At 38.2% G+C, this 14,716-nt stretch overlaps 1 protein-coding gene and 1 long non-coding RNA gene across 2 annotated transcripts in view; both read left to right on the forward strand.

The window, feature by feature from the left end:
* The window catches only part of LOC309476154 (uncharacterized protein), a 56,372-nt gene that overhangs the window by 15,659 nt on the left and 25,997 nt on the right, over positions 1-14,716 (forward strand). The gene's annotated exons all lie outside the window — the stretch shown is intronic.
* Positions 9,178-13,380, forward strand: LOC309476359. Its single transcript, XR_014198054.1, has 2 exons — positions 9,178-9,812; positions 12,269-13,380. It is a non-coding gene; the product is annotated as an uncharacterized lncRNA (long non-coding RNA).

Here is a 14,716-nt window from a genome sequence, read left to right on the forward strand (position 1 = left end):
CACTCTCTGATTAAGACTCATTGACTGTACCTCAGGTTTCTTTGCTAATGTGCTTCACCTGCTCACGCATCGTATCATTCTCATTAATCCTCACATGCTGATCTGCACTGATCCCAGTTACAAGCTAAGCTAAGGAGAACGATTAATTCCCTCTGGATGCTGCAAAGGAAGCCTCACTGACTCTAACACCTAAGCCCTCCAGAGTCCACTGCAGTCCTCCAACTTCTACTACTAGTTAATTGTACAGGCTGACTCCTCCCTCTGATGATGATTTGCATAACTGATAATAAATCAGTAAAAAATGATTACTTCCCTCTCTGTCGTGTTCTAACCGACACACCAGGTACATCTTGTGAGATGCCATTGATGATGCTTGCATTTTTAATCAGTTTGTTTATTAAACTTTTCCTGTCAGATGTGTGCGCCCTCTCCCCAGCACACCACACCAAAGAAGAAAGCACTAGCCACATCAGTCTTATAGAAGGTGCACCACAGAGGTTAGCGAATGTTGAAAGATCGCAGCCTTCTTAAAAATACAGCCTGCTTTGACCTTTTTTATACTGCCTCCATGTGGCTGGACCAGTCCAGTGTGATATCCAGCTGCACTCCTAGGTACTTATAGTTGTAGACAAGATCCACATCTGTTCCCTGAATTGAGAATGGATCTGGTTTGGGCCTCGACCTTCTAAAGTAAATGACCATTTCTTTAGTTTTTAAGATGTTAAGTTGGTTATTGTTACACCAGCCCACAAAGTGATTGTGCTCCTTTATTCCCCCTCACAACCTTCACTGATGCAGCCCAGGACAGCTGACTGAGTATTTCTGAAGAAAACAGGTGTCAGAGTTACATTGGAAGTTGGATGTGTAAAGACTAAACAGGAAAGGTGATAGAACGGCTCCCTGTGGGATACCTGTGCCTCACAGAACAGTCTCCGAAACACATTTGTGGAACCGCACATACTGTGGACTGGCAGTTAAATAGTCAGTCACCCAGAAAACAAGCTCCAGCTCCTCCTGCATCCTCCTCATATTCTGACCAGCAGTTCTGGCTGAATGCTATTGAATGCATTTGAGAAATCAAGAAACATAATTCTTACAGTTGCACCAGGGTTATCAATATGTGCATATACCCTCTGGAGCATGTAGAGGAGGAGTTTTCAAAGCACTATTCATCTCATTGGTCACAAGTTCAGTATTGCGTACCACAAAGCTCAGAACTAGGACCGTTGCTTTTCACTCTGTACATGCTACCCTTGGAAGATATCATTAGGAAGCATGGAATTAGTTTTCACTGTTATGCTGATGATACGAAACTTATCAATTCACAAAATTACCTACCACTTAATTCTGAAAAAACTGAGAAAAAAAACGTCCTCACGTAATAACCCAGAATACTGTCTAACACTTCATGGCTGCTCTGTTAAGTCTTCGTCGTCAGTTAGGAACCTGGGTGTGCTCTTTGATACCAACCTTTCATTTGAAAGCCACGTGTCTAGTATCTGTAAAACTGCATTTTTCCATCTTAAAAATATATCTAAATTACGTCACATGCTCTCATTGACAAATGTGGAACAATTAGTTCATGCGTTCATGACATCAAGGCTAGATTATTGTAATGCTCTACTGGGTGGTTGCCCTGCACGCTTAATAAACAAATTACAGCTAGTTCAAAACGCAGCAGCTCGAGTTCTTACCAGAACCAGGAAGTATGACCATATTAGTCCTGTTGTGTCAACACTGCATTGGCTGCCTATTAAACATTGTATAAATTTTGTATAAATATTGCTGATTACTTACAAAGCACTAAATGGTTTAGCTCCGCAGTACTTGAGCGAGCTCTTAACGCATTATAGTTCTTCACGTCTATTGTGATCTCAAAATTACGGCCAGTTAATAATACCTAGAATATCAAAATCGACTGCTGGCGGTAGATCCTTCTCCTATTTAGCACCAAAACTTTGGAACAGTCTTCCTACCATTGTCCGGGAAGCAGACACACTCTGTCAGTTCAAAGCTAGACTAAAAACACATCTCTTTGAACTAGCATACACCTAACACATTATAGACTTTAATAATTCAGTGTTAAGCTGCATAGATTAGATCAGCCGGAACCGGGAACACTTCCTACAAATCCTCATGTACTCGTTACATCATAAGAAGGATGGCGTCTACCCTAATATTAGTCTCTTTGTTTATCCCGAGATTTACTGCAGTCCGCTGGATCCAGGGCGTATCCAGATCTGATGAAGGACCTGTGCCTGGACACGGCGACAGCGCAGTCCTGAAATGTCAACTAGTCTCTCTCCTGTGAAGGCATCTCTCCCCTCCCTTTACCTCTCTACAGATAAAGCGTTGTCGGGATAATTCCAGTTTGCGTGGCTACGCGGAAGCGATAAAAATTCTGTATTATTAATTTTAAGGCCAGACAAGTAGTTTGTTGAGGGTTGGTTTTTAGGGAAGGACTACACACCTGCGCACATATTCAAATGCGCATACCTATAGACTGAACTCGTAATACGCATGTGCACGCCATCAGCATTCTCATGGGTTCGCGTTTTTGAAGTTTACGCAGAAAGAACTTAAAGAGTTTTCTGTTAAAACGGTGTCTACATTCTACATTGTCAAAAACACTATTTAAAGGAAGATGACTTGACTATTGTATCAAACACTGTAACGATGCTTGTATCGAAATGACAATACCACGTGATTGATGACTTTTAAAGTTTCGAATGTAATGCAGTATCCGAAGGTCAGAACATCTGGTTTGAAAAAAATTGGCGCTTAGTCGCCAAACTAGATGTGTAAAAAGGGAAATGATTATTGAGGAGGCAATATCTGTAAATGATTTAACCCTATACTTCCTTATATCATAACTATATATTGGGTGTTCTGTTTTTTTTTTTTAACTACTCGCCTCAATTACTAATTATGATAACATAATTGTATATTTTATATTGATCAATATGTGAATATGTTGACCAGGCTACACATGACATGAGTTGTGGTCTCATTGGCACAAAGTAGTTTAGATGAGATTAGATAGAACTGTATTAATCCCAGATTGATTCCACTCCTGTGTCACAGACTTCTGAAGCTTTGTTTGGTCACATACTTTTTCTGCTTCGTGGTAATTTGTTATAGCCTAGAAATCTAGACGCACCCTAGCGGCAGCAAAATTTGTTTTGCAGCCAGTGTGGTCCATAGACAGTATATAAACTGGACACAGCGACCCCATTGGATTCAACGGAGACAATTGAAGTCAAATAGAAGCACTAACTTCCTGATGGTCGAGCGTACTGCGCAGACTCAAACTGAGCTTGACGACGTAGATGTGACGTGAGCAACCCGTCTGTCTTCTAGTAGCTGTGTCAAGAGAAATCTGAATCATTCCCTTCCAAATCTTTCAGAGACGGAGAGTGTGAGTAGGAGGTGTCCATGAGCTAGGAGCAGGAGCAACTTTTGCTAAGTATTCTGATTAATTACTTTGTCATTTTGCCTCCACGTCCCCCCGATTGCGCGCGAGCTTCTCCTCCTGTCCATGCGGTAATTTCTCTACTGTGCGACAGAGAGTCGCGTGGTTATGACGCAATCGTTAGCCTATTTTTCCAAAAACGGCTTCTATGGGGCCATAACGTAAGATAGAAGGTAATGGAGCCTTTTATACATTTTCGTGTTTCTTTAGAAATAAATAATGGACAAATGGAGTCTTTAAACGCCTCAGATGTAAAGTTATTCGCTGTCAAAGTGACGCCAAAATGAATGGGAGTCAATGGGATGCAAACAGCAGGTGATGGTCCGCTAGCCAATGGCGGCGCCCGGGGAAACTTCAAAATAATATGAAACCCTGCCCCCCTGGTGTGGTCTAGCAACTCTCCGTTGACTTTCGAGCTGGAAACACAAAACTCAGGTCAGGCCAATCACATCATGTATAGAGTTGGCGGGGCGGGCTTAACATAATGATGACAGAGTTACGACGGTTCCCTGCTACTTGAAAACAAGTCTTTCGAATCGGCTTTGGCTGCGACTCTGGAGGACTTGGAGTTAAGCTTTTCTTTGAGAAAAGAGCAAATAACGGCATTTAAGTCATTAAGTCAGTATCCGACTGGATACGGCAAAAGTTGAATATACCAACTAGCCTTCTTCGTTGCTCTGATTGGTTGTAACCATAGAATTAGAATATAGTAAAAAAAAATATATATATTTTTTTTTTTACGTTTTGGATGGGCCTGTTGAAAAGTGGGGCCGTGCCTGAGCTACAACAGGACATCGTCTTTCAAAACATAACCTGCGCGAAAGATTCACTTCCGAATGCGTCTCTGTCCCCAGCACATTTCAAACCAAACTGACGCCCATGGTTGTAACGCAATCCTATTGCGTGCAGAGGGATTTTGAGAGACAACCGTTTATCCCTCCCCTCAGAATGAGCAGTGCCAATGGTTATGTAGGTCTGGCTTGCCAGGCTAAATCTGTTAGACATGGTGGAGAAAAACAATTCTGACCACCAGATGTCATTATCGCTCTTTTTTTTTTTGACATTTTAATCAGGATACTTGTCCGATTTGGCATGTAAAATTATCTTTCATTTGCCCCTTCAAAAAATCAACTTGTCCCAGACAAGTGTTAATGTCAAACCCTGATATATATTATGTTATTAAACTGTTGCATCAGCAGGTTCCTGCTGATTTTTGCAGGAATCAGAAGAGCCTGTGTATGCAAATGTAAGCAAAAAATTATGATCAAAACAGAATTAAAGCCACAATATGTAACTTTTTTGCTTTACAAATAGCAAAAATCACTATATCTATGTTATATATTTTTTTAGTTGTGTACTTACATTACACAACAACTTTCAAACCAGGAGAAATTTGTAATTTAATTCGAGAAACGTCCCGTTTCTTTATTTCCGTTTTGTCGCCGTCAATGGCGTCATATCCGCGTTGTCCCTGGTTTCCGCTCGTACTGCCATGGCAACCAGAGCTATGAACCAGAGCCCTCTGATAGTAACCAAAGCGACTGACGGTAGTTCGCAATGTCTATTTGCACGCTGTTGTTGTTTCGTTCAAACATTATGGACCATGGCAAGCAGACTTTGGATACAAAAGGAGAACTAATACGAGAATCAATATCAGCGCGGTGTTTTCGAGATGCCTAGAGCTCCCATAGACAGTATATAAACGAGAGCTCCACGTCCGAGACTTCGACCGCTTCTACATGTACTTTATTAAACAGGTGAGCACATTTACATACAACTAATCAATGTTATATAGCTCAACATGATGAAATGTTAGAATATGATCTGTATGTTATTCTAATGTTGATCTAGCTTACTGCTAGTCTCATACAGACAAACTAACATTTCAACACATTCAAATGCAGTTTAGTGTGATAGTGTAATGTTAGACCAAGTGAAACAACGCTGCATTACCTCAAGTTTAATTTGTCTAATAAACTGACCTGTGACTGTGAGTAGTAATTCTGCACTCGCGTGTAACGTTAGTTCGGTAGAATGAAATGTCCATATTCCTTATATGATAGCTGATAGCTGTCTCTTAGCAATCCCGAACTGCTTCATATCACAGTCATGATAAAAGCATCGATGTATTCAGTCATCCATAAACATTATTAGATCCATAGATTAGATCGGTCGGTTTGACGTTGACGACAAGATCCATAATTCTTAGCAAATGTTGCGTCATCAAACTACGCCTTTGTTATTGTAAATAGGTTAGCGACCCCTAATGGCGAAAAAATTCCATACTGTACGTTTAACTGGAGAGCTCATATGGGCCCTGACATGCACCTTTAATTCATATTTATTCTCTGCCAGGATCTTTTACTTTCGTCTATTCTCTTTCTTTGTGCCACATTGTTTTTTTGTCGCTTTGCTCTAGTTTAATTTAGTGGTTCACAAATAGTAGGCCAGTCAAAATATAGAACATTCAGAAACTCAAATGTATATTCTATTTTTAGCTTAACATGCATGGAAATATACTAACTTTATTAAATATTGATCCCACCCTTCACTGTCTCTGTACTCTTGTGTAAAAAGAAAAATGGCAAATTCAGCACATCATCGCTCTCTAGTGTCCAAAGCAGAAAATCACATCTCTCTAAGAATATCTTACTTTCACACGATAGGGTGCGCTATAGTTACTGCTGTTCTCACAGTCACGTCTCTACAGAGCTGGGTAGAAACTGATTTCATGTAATCTGGATTACGTAATCAAATTCCAAAAATGAATGTCAACGTATCATACAAAGCTGAGCGTTCCAAGGCACTTCAGTGGAGCTTTAACAGAAAATCACCATCATGTTCCTCGATCCACTCCATGATGATGGCAGTGTGGCATGATGCATTATCCTGTTGGTAATAACCATCACCGGCAGGGAACACAGTTGCCATAAATTGATACACTTGGGCCACAATGATGTTCAGATACCTGATCATTTAATTGAGAATCTGATAATGTTCAGATAATTTGATTGTGCTGTTAGGATAATGGGGCCTAAAGTGTCCCAAGAAAACATTGCAAACATTGCCCACAGCATTACACCGCCACCGCCGGCCTGTATCGGTCCAACAGAGCATCCAGGTGCCATTGTCTCTGTTGGTAATAGACATATACGCGCTCAGCCGTCGACGTGATGCACCAGGAATCTTGATTTTTCAGAACAGGCCACTTTCTTCCAATCATCCAATGTCCAATCTCGATGATCTTAGGCCTATTTCATGTGTTATTGACGATGGTATGCAGTTAGTGAAGATTGGACCCTAAACTAAAGTGTGACTAATAAATATGCTATTGTTTTTTCTCCTTCAGTTTCTCATGTTTTTTCCCCAGTAGATTAAAGTGCCAAAAAAGCTGTTTATAGTAGAAGCACAGGAAGAAACTCTTCACCTACAAACTAAACACTCATGCACTGAATGCCCAGTGTCACCGACACATGTTTGTCCACCCAACGGATCAAACCACATTTAGAAAAATAACGGCTGTAGGTTTCAGTTTGACTCAGAAGATAAACCCCAGTAAAGCCAGTACTGTGAGATCATACACGCTTTTAACTTTGTACTCTGGTTTTTCCATTCACTAAAATTTAGAATAGATACACATTTTAAAATCACAAAGTTAGGCTCCATTTCACTAGTAAATTCCACAATTCACCCAATATTCTTCTACTTTTAGCCATCTGAAACAGTCTCAGAAGAAAAGCTGTCACTGAGGCGGTGCTACTTCTAATATAAACCCTAAAACTTTTCATAAAAATAAAGATTTTTTTTATCCATCAAGAACAGTTAAAATCTTAAGGGCCAAAAGAACTATAACCTTATATCATATGCAAATGCAATGTGTGAACTAGGAGGGCGAAACGCTGCATAGGAGGATTCACACAACACTTGAACAGTTCTGCTGTTAGATCACACACTGAACCACTGAAGAAAATGTTTCACGTGTTAGTTTTGGTCTTTTTTTGCTGTTGGAGTCTGACTGGTAAGTTATAAAAACATTTTTATGGCTTGTTTTTTTTTTTTCGTTTCAGTGTAAATTAGAATTTGATTATTTTCATCTGCTTTTATTTACCAAAGGAATTATGAATATTGTATGAACATAATACAAGATCTACTAACTTTGAATGCAGTCTCTTTTGGGATTAGGATTAGGTTTACTGTGACATTTTCAGGTCTGGAAATGGTAATGGATATAATGGAAATCTCTACAGTGAATGTAAATGTTCAGAAAGTGTGAACTTTCCATTGAGCTTTCAAATATCAGCCCATTGTTTGTCCTTTTAAAAATATTTCTGCGGCTATTAATCTACAAACTTCACGGAAATTCACTAGAGAAAATGTGCAGCAAATTTGCAGACTATCCAGTGATCTAAATATCTCATTTATTTAAAAATGTTATTAAAATATCCAGCACAATTAAAACTGTACTTATAATCTGCAATAATTATCATGCATTTATTGTCAATACATTTTGAAACTTTAAACACTGATTGTTCTTTACACTTTAAAACAAATTAAATGGATGTGCTGCTTCAATAAGGTTGATATATTTTGTTTTGTGTTTCTGCTTGTTTTGGATATTCTCAACTTTACATGTAAACTTTTGCTGATTTCAGGCTTTGTAAACCATCAGTGGCCGTAATCTGTGTAAATCTGTTTGTTCATCAGGTGTGTTTGGTGATTCAGTGTCAGTGATGGAGGGAGATTCTGTTACTCTAAACACTGATCTTACTGAAATACATGAAGATGATGACATACAGTGGAAATATGGAGCTGAAAACTCTCTGAGAGCTAGAATAAAAAAAAACAAGCTAACTTTCTCTATATATAATATTACTGAAAGATTCAGAGACAGACTGAAGCTGGACAATCAAACTGGATCTCTGACCATCACAAACACCAGAACTGAACATACTGGAGTTTATAAACTAGAGATACATGGAGTGAAAGAGTCATTAAAATCATTCAGTGTTTCTGTCTATGGTGAGTAAAGATCATTTGTCCAAACGTTCACATATTCCATTTACATATTCAGATGTTACATCATTTTATAGATGACAGACGCATTCAGTGACCATCAACACACTAAACACACTCAACACGGAATTTATTACACCGTTTCACAACAATTCACAACACCTAAAATAGACTGATAGTTCATATTTCTCTCGATTCTCTCGTGTTTTCCAGCTCATCTGCCCACTCCTAGCATTACCAGAGACTGTTCGTCATTGTCATCATCGAATTGTTCATTGGTGTGTTCATCAGTGTTGAATGTGAGTGATGCGACTCTCTCCTGGTACGCAGGAATCAGTGTATTGTCCAGCATCAGTGTGTGTGATCTCAGCATCAGTCTCTCTCTACCTCTGGAGGTGGAATATCAGGATAAAAACACCTACAGCTGTGTGCTGAACAATCCCATCAGCAACCAGACCACACATCTGGACATCAACACACTCTGTCACACATGTGCAGGTACCACAGCACTGATGATATATGTGTGTATTTACTGACCTGATCTCTGTCTTCTGTTCTAGATCAGACTGATGCGTTCACTTACATTAATGACTGTCTCTCTTTTCCTCTCCTTCAGTTCCTCCAGTCTCAGTGTCTCTGATAGTGTTGATCTCTGCTGCTGGTTTTCTGTTGATTGTAACTGCTGTCGGGATCTTCTGCATCTGCAGGAAACACAGAAAAAATGATCAAGATGGCAAGTTTTATCTTCTCCGTTTAACTAATAGCACTATTTTATCATTTAATCAAAATGATTTCCATAATTTTCATTGTCATAATAAATGTCTATTTCTAATTGTATAAAATGACACTGGTTCGCTCTTTACTCATCTCACACACACAAAGGTTCCTCAAACTGAATCAACACTGGAAATGCAAAAACAGAAAAGTTATTTTTTTATGAATATAATCTGTAAGGATGAGGCTGGTGCTCTAAAATCTATGTGTATGAATGATAACTTTGGTTATGCTTGTTGAACACAAAGAATGTAAAATACTTTTCTTTGTTAAACATCCCATTTGGGTTTGATTTATGTGTCTCTATAAATGTAATGATAAACACTCTTTTAGGAAAAAGTTATAGAGCTAATGGCAAATTTTGGCAAAGAAACTTCCAGTGTTACTTTGGTGTTAACTTTGAAATTCATAATAATAACAAATATTGTGAAGAATCAGATCTAGATTGAGTTTTGTTGTTTTAATGCATCTATAATTTCAAACAGAAGAGACTTGTGAAGTCGAGATCACTTACGCTGAGACGACATTCCACAAAAGAAACACACGGAAATCGGTGAGACAATTTATTGTTCATTTGTTGAGTATGTGTATAATTTCAGATGTAGATCAGTGTGTGCTTTTGATTTTGTCTGTATAATATTGAAGCCCATTTCTACCATATACACATTAAAAAGTTCAAATTATGACTTGAAATGTTGAAATTATGACACAAATTTTGACTTGCGTATGTCATAATTTGGCATTTAACAACTTTAAATTTTTTGTCATAATTATGATTTAAAGACCGCGTGAACCGGAAGTTGCAAACGACTTTTCTCCAGTGTTGTGACGTATTTCCCAGTGAAACGGAATATTGAACAGAGGGCAGGGTTTAGAGCGTAATTTAGAGCGTAAATGGAAACAAACTAATTTAGAGGTCTTTAGAATCGCGTGGAAAGACAGTATGTCACGTTATAAAAAGGCCCTAAAAGCGGCCAGGGCTGAGCATCTCCGCAAACTAATAGAAAACAACCAAAACAATCCAAGGTTTTTATTTAACACCGTGGCTAGACTAACAAATAAACAGACGTCACCCGAACAAAATATCCCGTTACAGTTCAGTAGTAATGATTTCATGAACTTCTTCACTGAGAAAATAGAAAGCATCAGAACCACAATTGTAAACGTTCAATCTTCAATCGCGCCTTATAATTCAGCTTCAATTATCACCCCGAAAGAACAATTACAGTGCTTTGCAACTATAGAACAAAAAGAGTTAAATAAACTTATCACTTCATCTAAAACAACAACATGTTTATTAGATCCTATACCAACTAAACTATTGAAAGAAGTGTTACCTGTAGTGGAAGAGCCTCTCGTCAATATTATTAACTCGTCTTTATCTTTAGGTCATGTTCCAAGAACATTTAAATTGGCAGTTATAAAACCACTCATTAAGAAACCACAATTAGATCATAATAACCTAGCAAATTATAGACCCATTTCAAATCTTCCATTTATGTCTAAAATATTAGAAAAAGTGGTGTCCGCTCAACTGGGCTCTTTCTTGCAACAAAATGATATCTATGAAAAGTTTCAGTCTGGATTCAGACCGCATCATAGCACTGAAACTGCGCTCGTTAAAATCACAAATGATTTACTTTTAGCTTCTGACCAAGGCTGTATCTCAATACTAGTTTTACTTGATCTTAGTGCTGCGTTCGATACTATAGATCATGCTATCAGTTTCTGATGCAGAAAAGTTAGTTCATGCATTCATGACCTCGAGACTGGATTACTGTAATGCTTTATTAGCTGGTTGTCCTGCATCCTCAATAAACAAGCTACAGTAAGTCGAAAATGCCGTCGCTAGAGTTCTTACTAGATCAAGAAAATATGATCATATAACACCAATTTTATCATCACTGCATTGGTTACCTATAAAGTTCCGTATTAATTACAAGGTATTGCTACTGATTTATAAAGCCCTAAACGGCTTAGCTCCAGTCTATTTAACGGATCTTCTATCGCGCTCTTTAAGATCACTAAATTCAAGGCTTTTGGTCATACCTAGGATATCTAGGTCCACCAAAGGAGGGAGAGCATTTTCACATTTGGCTCCAAAACTCTGGAATAGTCTTCCTGATACTGTTCGTTGCTCAGACTCGCTCTCCCAGTTTAAAACTAGATTAAAGACGCATCTCTTCAGCCAGGCATTCATATAATACTTTTAATCTTACAGTTAAATCCGACCTCTAGTTCATAAACGCCAGAGGAGAACTGGCCCCCGACTGAGCCTGGGTTCTCCCAAGGTTTTTTTTTTCTCCATTAGGTCACCTGATGGAGTTTTTTGGTTCCTTGCCACTGTTGCCTTTGGCTTGCTCAGTTGGGGATATTTGGGGATATTTAATTTAATGAATCAATCAACCAACAATACTATTGATCAGCATTACCAAACGTTTTCCACTAGAAACAAACATTGATGTATTATTTTAATTTAATACTGTGAAGCTGCTTTGATACAATCTGTATTGTGGAAAGCGCTATATAAATAAACTTGACTTGACTTTAACATTAGCGCTCCTCCTCTCACTCATAGCAGACTAACAGTTTGAGGGGAGTGGTTTAGCGTTTCCCAACCCAAGCCGTCAAACCTACGTCATCAGAGAAGGAACGCCATTCCAGACCGGGAGTAACTTTTCAGACTTTGATTAAAGATTACGACGGCAAAAAAAAAATTTCTGTGCATTAACTTGCACGGATTAATTTTTCACCACAAGACTAGTAATATGCGCTGACAAAGTAAATAGGGTCAATTTTGATTTCAGTTGGACTTTAACTATAATTGATTGATTTATTATTTATTTATTTTTTCTTATGTGGCGGTAATGCCGTTTCAAAGTATAACGATCTATCACAGATACAGTAAATCTCAAACACAACAGCACCACCAGATGTTTATAAAAGTTACTTTAAAAACTATATCACATTACATAATTACTATATCTTGTGTTATGCACTTTTTTACAGAAAGTTGAAGAGGAGGTTCATGTGGAATATGCACCAATCGCATTCAGAAGATGATCTAACTTTAATGTTGTTCTGAGTACAAGACCCAGATTGTGATCATTTCACTGTGAATCTCCTGAACGTCAGACTCTGAGTCTATGTTCAGTTTTAGGATTGAGAGAATCATCATGTTTCATCAGGAAATCACAGCAGACATACAGGATCATCCTAAAGGGTTTAAAGTATGATAATTAAAATCAGTTTAATTAAATGTTCTCCTAAAACTTGAAAATTATTTACCTTAACTGCAATACGGGGACTTTAAACTAATTATGTAAATCATGTGGCCCATTGCAGCATTTTTATGTTTGCAAAACATAGATGCAAACTAGTGATGTAAAGGTGACACAGTGAGCTCTGCTGTGGTCTCATTCATTATCAATGTGGGTAGACAAACAGCTTGTGCATGAGCATGTTTCTGCTGCTGGATGTTTGCATTTCATGTCAGTTTAGCAGCATTTGTCTGAGGTGTCAATAAAGCTTCAGTGTGTCTGAGGTGTCAATAAAGCTTCAGTGTGTCAGAGGTGTCAACAGTGTGTCGGTGCGAGTGTGTCTGAGGTGTCAAGACTGTGTTCACAGCAAGTTGTTGCAAGGATTGTTCCATTTACACACACATGAAACAGTTAATGACTTCTCTACAGGGAAGCCACTTTACTACAGAATACTAAACTCACTCGTGCTGACAAAAAAAGTCCAAAATCAAACTGTGATTTAATTTTGAAAAATGTAAATATTATTTACTTTGTGTGCATGATGATCCCGCAGTTAAGCAGTGCTACTCTCAGAAATAAAGGTACAACAACTGTCATGTGTTGTAGCTTTTCACACCTCTGTACCTTATTTTCCCCTTAGGGTGCATATTAGTACCTAAATGGTCAAAAGGGTACAGCTCAAGTAACAGCTTATACCTTTTTTTCCTGAGAGTGCAGTTTCAAGAGCATCAATTTTTTCCAAGCAGAACTATACTTGATCCCTGTTTTTTTTATTTTATTTTTTATAAAAGGTTATGTCCTGTTTTCTGCCGGTGTCTGGCTCATTTTAAGAATAAATGCACTGTATGACTCAGCCTACAATTTTTGATTTGTGTTTGATGATTGTTAATAATATGTTTTCGTCAGCTTTGAAGAGAAACTAAATGCTGCTGACAAACTTGATTTTTCTTCAATAGCACAACAGGAATCCTGTCCATTGGTGAAAAAAAGGTTGTGAAATCAAGATCATAATCAGATATAAAATCTCACCTTACGTTCCCTTGATAGTGATAAAGTCCAGGCACAATGAAATGAGGATGATGCTCAAGTTCTCCACTCCTGCTCCAGTTCCAGCACTGTAACCTCCACCTGAGGGTCAGGAACACAACACGAGTGATGGGGTGAAGGAGTGTTAACAAATGATAAAGACTAAATGATTTTAACTTCAGTAGAAAGAAGCATTAGCAGATATGTGGTTAGTGCGGTGTTCTGGAAGATTTTAGTACCTAATGCTACCTCTCCTCGGCAACACAGAATAAGGAATCATTAATGTCTGAAGTACAGGACTGAAGTTTATGACGTCACGCGAACATATGCGGTCACACAAAAACATTCTTTCAATTAAATAAAAAGTATCACATGAGTCGAGGTTCTCACGTTACATTATTTCTTTGTGTTGGTCTGCAATGCTGTTTCCTTTAATGAAAATAACATCCCGTTTCAAATCACCTAATGTTTCTGTATTGTAAATATGATTGTAAACCCAAAACATCCTACGAAAGCAGACACACACACACACACACACACACACACACACACACACACACACACACACACACACACACACACACACACACACACACACACACACACACACACACACACACACACACACACACACACACACACACACACACACACACACACACACACACACACACACACACACACACACACACACACACACACACACACACACACACACACACACACATTATCGGAAGTGAAATTAATACAACGTTTGACCACTAGGACAAGACAAGAGTCATATTTACACTTCTTCTTCTATGGTTTATTGGCGGTTGACAAACGAGCATTTCCGCCACCAACTGGTGTGGAGTGTGGACCAGAATGTGGACTATATACAGTAGGCCTACATTGTTTTAAAAAAAAATACTTAAATTACTTTCTCTAAGGTATTGAAACAATAAATTATAACACCTATCTTTTGAGCTTTCCTTAAGTTTTGGATCAAATCTTCTTTTTCATATTTCTGACTATATATCATAACATGTTAGCTGTTTCCTTCTGTCCACAGAAATCACATGTCCTTTGTTATCTTTACCTATTTTGAACAGTTTGTTTCGTAAGCCTCAAAATTATTATCTCTTCCCATCCTATTCCTGCCTATTCCTTACAATAATAATAATAAAAAAAA

This window comes from Leuciscus leuciscus, assembly GCF_965113295.1.
Source record: "Leuciscus leuciscus genome assembly, chromosome: 15".
Classification (NCBI taxonomy): domain Eukaryota; kingdom Metazoa; phylum Chordata; class Actinopteri; order Cypriniformes; family Leuciscidae; genus Leuciscus; species Leuciscus leuciscus.